The sequence below is a fragment of the Eubalaena glacialis genome, chromosome 16 (assembly GCF_028564815.1).
Source record: "Eubalaena glacialis isolate mEubGla1 chromosome 16, mEubGla1.1.hap2.+ XY, whole genome shotgun sequence".
Lineage (NCBI taxonomy): Eukaryota > Metazoa > Chordata > Mammalia > Artiodactyla > Balaenidae > Eubalaena > Eubalaena glacialis.
The window spans coordinates 26094229-26103099 of NC_083731.1; the positions used below are offsets into that span (position 1 = coordinate 26094229).

The 8871-nt window shown below is 39.5% G+C and overlaps 1 pseudogene; it reads left to right on the forward strand.

Annotated features, from left to right (window-relative positions):
• The first annotated feature begins 7798 nt into the window (after positions 1-7798).
• LOC133076341 (T-complex protein 1 subunit zeta-like) lies at positions 7799-8493 on the forward strand (annotated as a pseudogene).
• Positions 8494-8871: the final 378 nt, after the last annotated feature.

Here is an 8871-nt window from a genome sequence, read left to right on the forward strand (position 1 = left end):
GCTTTGTAGTATAGTCTGAAGTCAGGGAGTCTGATTCCTCCAGCTCCGTTTTTTTCCCTCAAGACTGCTTTGGCTATTCGGGGGCTTTTGTGTCTCCATACAAATTTTAAGATGATTTGTTCTAGCTCCGTAAAAAATGCCATTGGTAATTTGATAGGGATTGCATTGAATCTGTAGATTGCTTTGGGTAGTATAGTCATTTTCACAATGTTGATTCTTCCAATCCAAGAACGTGGTATATCTCTCCATCTGTTGGTATTATCTTTAATTTCTTTCATCAGTGTCTTATAGTTTTCTGCATACAGGTCTTTTGTCTCCCTAGGATGGTTTATTCCTAGGTATTTTATTCTTTTTGTCGCAATGGTAAATGGGAGTGTTTCCATAATTTCTCTTTCAGATTTTTCATCATTAGTGTATAGGAATGCAAGAGATTTCTGTGCATTAATTTTGTATCCTGCAACTTTACCATATTCATTAATTAGCTCTAGCAGTTTTCTGGTGGCAGTTTTAGGATTCTCTATGTATAGTATCATGTCATCTGCAAACAGTGACAGTTTTACTTCTTCTTTTCCAATTTGTATTCCTTTTATTTCTTTTTCTTCTCTGATTGCCGTGGCTAGGACTTCCAGAACTGTGTTGAATAATAGTGGTGAGAGTGGACATCCTTGTCTCGTTCCTGATCTTAGAGGAAATGCTTTCAGTTTTTCACTGTTGAGAATGATGTTTGCTGTTGGTTTGTCATATATGGCCTTTATTATGTTGAGGTAGGTTCCCTCTATGCCCACTTTCTGGAGAGTTTTTATCATAAATGGGTGTTGAATTTTGTCAAAAGCTTTTTCTGCATCTATTGAGATGATCATATGGTTTTTATTCTTCAATTTGTTGATATGGTGTATCACATTGATTGATTTGCGTATATTGAATAATCCTTGCATCCCTGGGATAAATCCCACTTGATCGTGGTGTATGATCCTTTTAATGTGCTGTTGGATTCTGTTTGCTAGTATTTTGTTGAGGATTTTTGCATCTATATTCATCAGTGATATTGGTCTGTAATTTTCTTTTTTTGTAGTGTCTTTGTCTGGTTTTGGTATCAGGGTGATGGTGGCCTCATAGAATGAGTTTGGGAGTGCCTTCCTCTGCAATTTTTTGGAAGAGTTTGAGAAAGATAGGTGTTAGCTCTTCTCTAAATGTTTGATAGAATTCACCTGTGAAGCCATCTGGTCTGGGACTTTTGTTTGTTGGAAGATTTTTAATCACAGTTTCAATTTCATTACTTGTGATTGGTCTGTTCATATTTTCTGCTTCTTCCTGGTTCAGTCTTGGAAGGTTATACCTTTCTAAGAATTTGTCCATTTCTTCCCGGTTGTCCATTTTATTGGCATAAAGTTGCTTGTAGTAGTCTCTTAGGATGCTTTGTATTTCTGCGGTGTCTGTTGTAACTTCTCCTTTTTCATTTCTGATTTTATTGATTTGAGTCCTCTCCCTCTTTTTCTTGATGAGTCTGGCTAATGGCTTATCAATTTTGTTTATCTTCTCAAAGAACCAGCTTTTAGTTTTATTGATCTTTGCTATTGTTTTCTTTGTTTCTATTTCATTTATTTCCGCTCTGATCTTTATGATTTCTTTCCTTCTGCTAACTTTGCGTTTTGTTTGTTCTTCTTTCTCTAGTTTCTTCAGGTGTAAGGTTAGATTGTTTACTTGAGATTTTTCTTGTTTCTTTAGGTAGGCTTGTATAGCTATAAACTTCCCTCTTAGAACTGCTTTTGCTGCATCCCATGGGTTTTGGGTCATCGTGTTTTCATTGTCATTTGTCTCTAGGTATTTTTTGATTTCCTCTTTGATTTCTTCAGTGATCTCTTGGTTATTTAGTAACGTATTGTTTAGCCTCCATGTGTTTGTGTTTTTTACGTTTTTTTCCCGTAATTCATTTCTAATCTCATAGCGTTGTGGTCAGAAAAGATGCTTGGTATGATTTCAATTTTCTTAAATTTACTGAGGCTTGATTTGTGACCCAAGATGTGATCTATCCTGGAGAATGTTCCGTGTGCACTTGAGAAGAACGTGTAATCTGCTGTTTTTGGATGGAATGTCCTATAAATATCAATTAAATCTATCTGGTCTATTGTGTCATTTAAAGCTTCTGTTTCCTTATTTATTTTCATTTTGGATGATCTGTCCATTGGTGTAAGTGAGGTGTTAAAGTCCCCCACTATTATTGTGTTACTGTCAATTTCCTCTTTTATAGCTGTTAGCAGTTGCCTTATGTATTGAGGTGCTCCTATGTTGGGTGCATATATATTTATAATTGTTATATCTTCTTCTTGGATTGATCCCTTGATCATTATGTAGTGTCCTTCCTTGTCTCTTGTAACATTCTTTATTTTAAAGTCTATTTTATCTGATATGAGTATAGCTACTCCAGCTTTCTTTTGATTTCCTTTTGCATGGAATATCTTTTTCGATCCCCTCACTTTCAGTCTGTATGTGTCCCTAGGTCTAAAGTGGGTCTCTTGTAGACAGCATATATATGGGTCTTGTTTTTGTATCCATTCAGCAAGCCTGTGTCTTTTGGCTGGAGCATTTAATCCATTCACATTTAAGGTAATTATCGATATGTATGTTCCTATGACCATTTTCTTAATTGTTTTGGGTTTGTTTTTGTAGGTCCTTTTCTTCTCTTGTGTTTCCCACTTAGAGAAGTTCCTTTAACATTTGTTGTAGAGCTGGTTTGGTGGTGCTGAATTCTCTTAGCTTTTGCTTGTCTGTAAAGCTTTTGATTTCTCCATCAAATCTAAATGAGATCCTTGCTGGGTAGAGTAATCTTGGTTGTAGGTTCTTCCCTTTCATCACTTTAAGTATATCGTGCCACTCCCTTCTGGCTTGTAGAGTTTCTGCTGAGAAATCAGCTGTTAACCTTATGGGAGTTCCCTTGTGTGTTATTTGTCATTTTTCCCTTGCTGCTTTCAATAATTTTTCTTTGTCTTTAATTTTTGGCACTTTGATTACTATGTGTCTCGGCGTGCTTCTCCTTGGGTTTATCCTGTATGGGACTCTCTGCGCTTCCTGGACTTGGGTGGCTATTTCCTTTCCCATGTTAGGGAAGTTTTCGACTATAATCTCTTCAAATATTTTCTCTGGTCCTTTCTCTCTCTCTTCTCCTTCTGGGACCCCTATAATGCGAATGTTGTTGCGTTTAATGTTGTCCCAGAGGTCTCTTAGGCTGTCTTCATTTCTTTTCATTCTTTTTTCTTTAGTCTGTTCCGCAGCAGTGAATTCCACCATTCTGTCTTCCAGGTCACTTATCCGTTCTTCTGCCTCAGTTATTCTGCTATTGATTCCTTCTAGTGTAGTTTTCATTTCAGTTATTGTATTGGTCATCTCTGTTTGTTTGTTCTTTAATTCTTCTAGGTCTTTGTTAATCATTTCTTGCATCTTCTCAATCTTTGCCTCCATTCTTATTCCAAGGTCCTGGATCATCTTCACTATCATTATTCTGAATTCTTTTTCTGGAAGGTTGCCTATCTCCACTTCATTTAGTTGTTTTTCTGGGGTTTTTTCTTGTTTCTTCATCTGGTATATAGCCCTCTGCCTTTTCATCTTGTCTATCTTTCTGTAAATGTGGTTTCTGTTCCACAGGCTGCAGGACTGTAGTTTTTCTTGCTTCTGCTGTCTGCCCTCTGGTGGTTGAGGCTATCTAAGAGGCTTGATGGGAGGCTCTGGAGGTGGGTAGAGCTGACTGTTGCTGTGGCGGTCAGAGCTCCGTAAAACTTTAATCCACTTGACTGTTGATGGGTGGGGCTGGGTTCCCTCCCTGTTGGTTGTTTTGCCTGAGGCAACCCAACAGTGGAGCCTACCCGGGCTCTTTGGTGGGGCTAATGGCAGACTCTGGGAGGGCTCACGCCAAGGAGTACTTACCAGAACCTCCGCTGCCAGTGTCCTTGTCCCCATGGTGAAACAGAGCCAGCCCCCGCCTCTGCAGGAGACCCCCCAACACCAGCAGGTATGTCTGGTTCAGTCTCCCCCAGGGTCACTGCTCCTTCCCCTGGGTCCCGATGCACACACTATTTTGTGTGCGCCCTCCAAGAGTGGGGTCTCTGTTTCCCCCAGTCCTGTCGAAGTCCTACAATCAATTCCCACTAGGCTTCAAAGTCTGATTCTCTATGAATTCCTCCTCCCGTTGCCGGACCCCCAGGTTGGGAAGCCTGACGTGGGGCTCAGAACGTTCACTCCAGTGGGTGGACTTCTGTGGTATAAGTGCTCGCCAGTCTGTGAGTCACCCACCCAGCAGTTATGGGATTTGATTTTACTCTGATTGCGCCCCTCCTACCGTCTCACTGTGGCTTCTCCTCTGTCCTTGGACATGGGGTATCCTCCTTGGTGAAGTCCAGTGTCTTCCTGTCACTGATTGTCCAGCAGCCAGTTGTGATTCTGGTGCTCTCGCAAGAGGGAGTGAGAGCACGTCCTTCTACTCCGCCATCTTGGTTAATCTCCACATATACATTCTTTTTCATATTCTTTTTTAAATTTTTTAAAATTTTATTTATTTTATTTATTTATTTTTGGCTGCATTGGGTCTTCGTTGCTGCGTGCGGGCTTTCTCTAGTTGTGGCGAGCGGGGGCTTATTGCGATGCACGGGCGCGGGCTTATTGCAGTGGCTTGTCTTGTTGCGGAGCACGGGCTCTAGGCGCGCAGGCGTTAGTAGTTGTGGCACGTGGGCTCAGTAGTTGTGGCTCTCGGGCTCTATAGCGTGGGCTCAGTAGTTGTGGTGCCCGGGCTTAGTTGCTCTGCAGCATGTGGGATCTTCCCGGACCAGGGCTTGAACCCATGTCCCCTGCATTGGCAGGCGGATTCTTAACCACTGCACCACCAGGGAAGTCCCTTCTTTTTCATATTCTTTTCCATTATGTTTTATAAGAGGATACTGAAGATAGTTCCTTGTGCTATACAGTAGGATCTTGTTGTTTATCCATCCTATATATAATAGTTTGCATCTGCTAGTCCCAAACTCCCAATCCTTCCCTCCCCCACCCCCATCCCTCTTGGGAACCAGAAGTCTGTTCTCTATGTCTGTGAGTCTGTTTTTGTTTCATAGACAAGTTCATTTGTGTCATATTTTAGACTCCATATATAAGTAATATTATATGGTATTTGTCTTTCTCTTTCTGACCTACTTCACTTAATATAATAATCTCTAGATCCATCCATGTTGCTGCAAACGGCATTATTTCATTCTTTTTTATGTCTGAGTCCATTCACTTTTGTTCCTTCTTTTTCATCTAGGAACTTTTCTATCTTCTTATATTCTATGTTTTTCTTAGAGTCCCCAAAGTGTCACATATGCTCAAGGATATCCTCTATGCTAAACTGGAGCATTCCCTTTGCATTTTTGTTAGGTGTTATCACCTCCGTTGTATACTACCATATTTTGTCACCTAGATTCTGACAGACATCATGTCCATCACTTGTTAAAGAACAGAATCTCCCATTAGGCACCTTATCACTACCAGATATTGCCAACACTAAAAGAAGAATCCAACCTAGAAATACCAAAGCAGACAAAGACTTATATAAATTAAAACTTTCATCTTATTAACCAGGTGGCCCCATTGTTTAGATCTTTCCCTCCCTATAAAACCCATAATCCTTAATAAATAGTGGGTTATCAAGAATGACAGGAAGATTAATCATCTAGCCATTTCCACAACATAAAGATGATAGATTTTGACATTTCCTAATGATCTTATCTTCTTGTGGATGTTTAGTTTCTTATAACATATAGCGCTTGCTAATTAAATTAGTTTAGGGAATATCTTCTGACAGTTTAGAAAGAAGGTTGAAAATCAGATCAGCATTTTCAAAACTGGTGTTGATTTGGTACATGATAATAGCTGCTAGAATTTCATTTGATAGAAGATAATTAGTTGTCATTTAAAAAAATACTCTTTGGTGAAATATGTTTGTGAAACACTGTATTATTATATATCTCCCTCCTGAATATTCAAAGTGAACATAAATAAAACAGTGGTTCTAAGATTTCCTACACCAGAAACATCTATTGACTTTTTTTTTTTAAAACATTCTATTAATTAATTAATTTATTTATTTTTGGCTGTGTTGGGTCTTCGTTTCTGTGCGAGGGCTTTCTCTAGTTGCGGCAAGTGGGGGCCACTCTTCATCGCGGTGCACGGGCCTCTCACTATCGCGGCCTTTCTTGTTGCGGAGCACAGGCTCCAGACGCGCAGGCTCGGTAGTTGTGGCTCACGGGCCTAGTTGCTTCGCGGCATGTGGGATCTTCCCAGACCAGGGCTCGAACCTGTGTCCCCTGCATTGGCAGGCAGATTCTCAACCACTGCGCCACCAGGGAAGCCCCCATCTATTGACTTTTAACACAGCATTTTTAAAACTTATTTGAGTACGGAAAATACTTTTGAATCATTGTTTCATGGAATGGGTATTAGCAAATTTTGGCTTAAAATGATGATGAATATGCTCAACAGTGGCTAATATTAATAAAAAACATGAAATCAAAATTATACAATTTCTACATATAACCCAGGGAAAGGTAAAGATTCACATTATAATTTTCTAAAGTTTACAAATATAACAAAAGGGCTCTCTCCATAAATTTGAAGAATTGGAAAGAACTATGTATGTCTTGTAGAGGAAAACAGCATAAAGAGAAAAGTCAAGGTACATTTAATACAGATCTTTGCCCCTATTGGTTGTTTAAAAACACACATTTCATCTGAATACTCTTTTCTAGAGATCAGTACAACATACCAAAAATAAGGAGGTAAATCGACTCTCTTAGCATTTACAAGAGGATAAGGAGAATATATAGAATTTTATTAGATTTTTTTTTAATCAACACTGAAGATGGATTGAAAAGTATGAACTAAGACTAAAGGCCAAGAAAGAACAGAAATTATTTGGATTTTGTCAAAAGAGTGGGACAGAAAATGGAATCAGTAGTAGAAACCTGGAGAGTTAGTGAAACTCAGATCATGTAAAGTCTTGTTTACCGTCCAGAGGTATTTGTTCTTTATTGTCAAGGCCATGGGAAGAAACTCAGGGGGTTAGTAGAAGGGCATGATCATATTGATTTGTAGAAGGATCACACTGAATGCATCAGACTTTAGTGCACAAAGGTAACCACTGAGACAGGAATTGTGGTTTGAGTGATGCTGAGGTATGGTTAAAGTGAGCAGTTGTGGGGACTGAGGAATAGGGGAACAGTCAAATTTGAGTTAGTGACTGGATGGATGATAGTACTATTGATGAAGGTAGAGTTAGGATGTGGAACAAATATAAGGTGAGGGGGGAATATGATATCCAGTAAGGTCAGGTTCAACTTTTAGTATCTTGTAAAAAATACAGATATGACCTGCCATCAGATATATGTGAGTATCTTGAAAGCAAGGTGAGAAATATAGGGTGCAGATACAATATTAAGAATAGCTAATGCAGAAGCAGCATGTGTCTGCACAGATAAAAAGCTAGCAGAGACAGATGGTCATATTGAGAAGGAACCATCATAGAGAGGAGAACCAGAGCATAAAGATATCAAGAATAGAGGAATATTCTAGAAGGTGTATTGTGAAGCAACCTCAACAAAGGGATCAAGTACAGTCAGTTCAGCAAAGGTTAGTTGAATTTGGCAATTAGAAACTCATTGCTACTTTGTATAAAGTATTCTGATATTGAAGTAAAGAAAAATTAAGTTGCAGGCCACGCTGAGCCGGCTCAGGGCTTTCCAAACACCAGGTCCCCTTATGTTCCTCTGCTGGGTCAGCTATGATAGCTATGAAGACCCTGAGCCCCAAGGCTGAGGTGGCCTGAGCCCAAGTGGCATTGGTGATCAACATCAGTGCAGTCTGGGGGCGCAGGACGTGCTGAGGACCCACTTGAGGCCTAAGGGCACCATGAAGATGCTTGTTTCTGATATTGGAGACATCGAGCTCACTAAAGATGGAAATGTGCAGCTTCATAAAATGTAAATTCAACACCCAACAGCCTCCTTAATAGCCAAAGTAGCAACAGCTCAGGATGACAAAACTGTCAATGGTACCACTTCCAATGTCCTAATCATTGGGGAGCTCCAGAAGCAGGCAGATCTCTACATTTCTGAAGGTCTTTAGCCCAGAATGATTACAGAAGGATTTGAAGCTGCAGAGGAAAAGACACTTCAGTTTTTGGAACAAGTCAAAGTAAGCAAAGAGATGGACCCTTAAACACTTATAGATGTGGCCAGAACATCTCTACATACTAAAGTTCATGCTGAACTTGCTGATGTCTTAACAGAGGCTGTAGTGGACTCCATTTTGGCCATTAAAAAACAAGATGAACCTATTGACCTCTTCATGGTTGAGATCATGGAGATGAAACATAAATCTGAAACCGATACCAGCTTAATCAGAGGTCTTGTTTTGGACCATGGGGCACGGCATCCTGATATAAAAAAGAGAGTAGAAGATGCATACGTGGGATAATTATTGTGTGAAGAAACAGCTTCTTCACTCCTGCACTGTGATTGCCTCCAACATTCTACTAGTTGATGAGATCACAAGAGCTGGAATGAAGTCTCTAAAAGGTTGAACTGAAGTTTCCCTTGTATCATGAAGACTCCACAGAGTGATCTAAGAATATAGCTATGGAATTTTTATCCAAGCTTCAGATGATTTTCAAAGGATTTTCTTTTCTTTTCCCATATAAAAAAAGGAGATAACACTGGCACTTATTCAGATTCTGAAGTTCTGAAATTATAATTACAGTATTTTTTAAATTGCACTTCAGTGTACACATATACAGAGGCCATACTTACCCAATAAACAGGACATTTTGCTTTAGCTTCAGTGATATAAAAATAC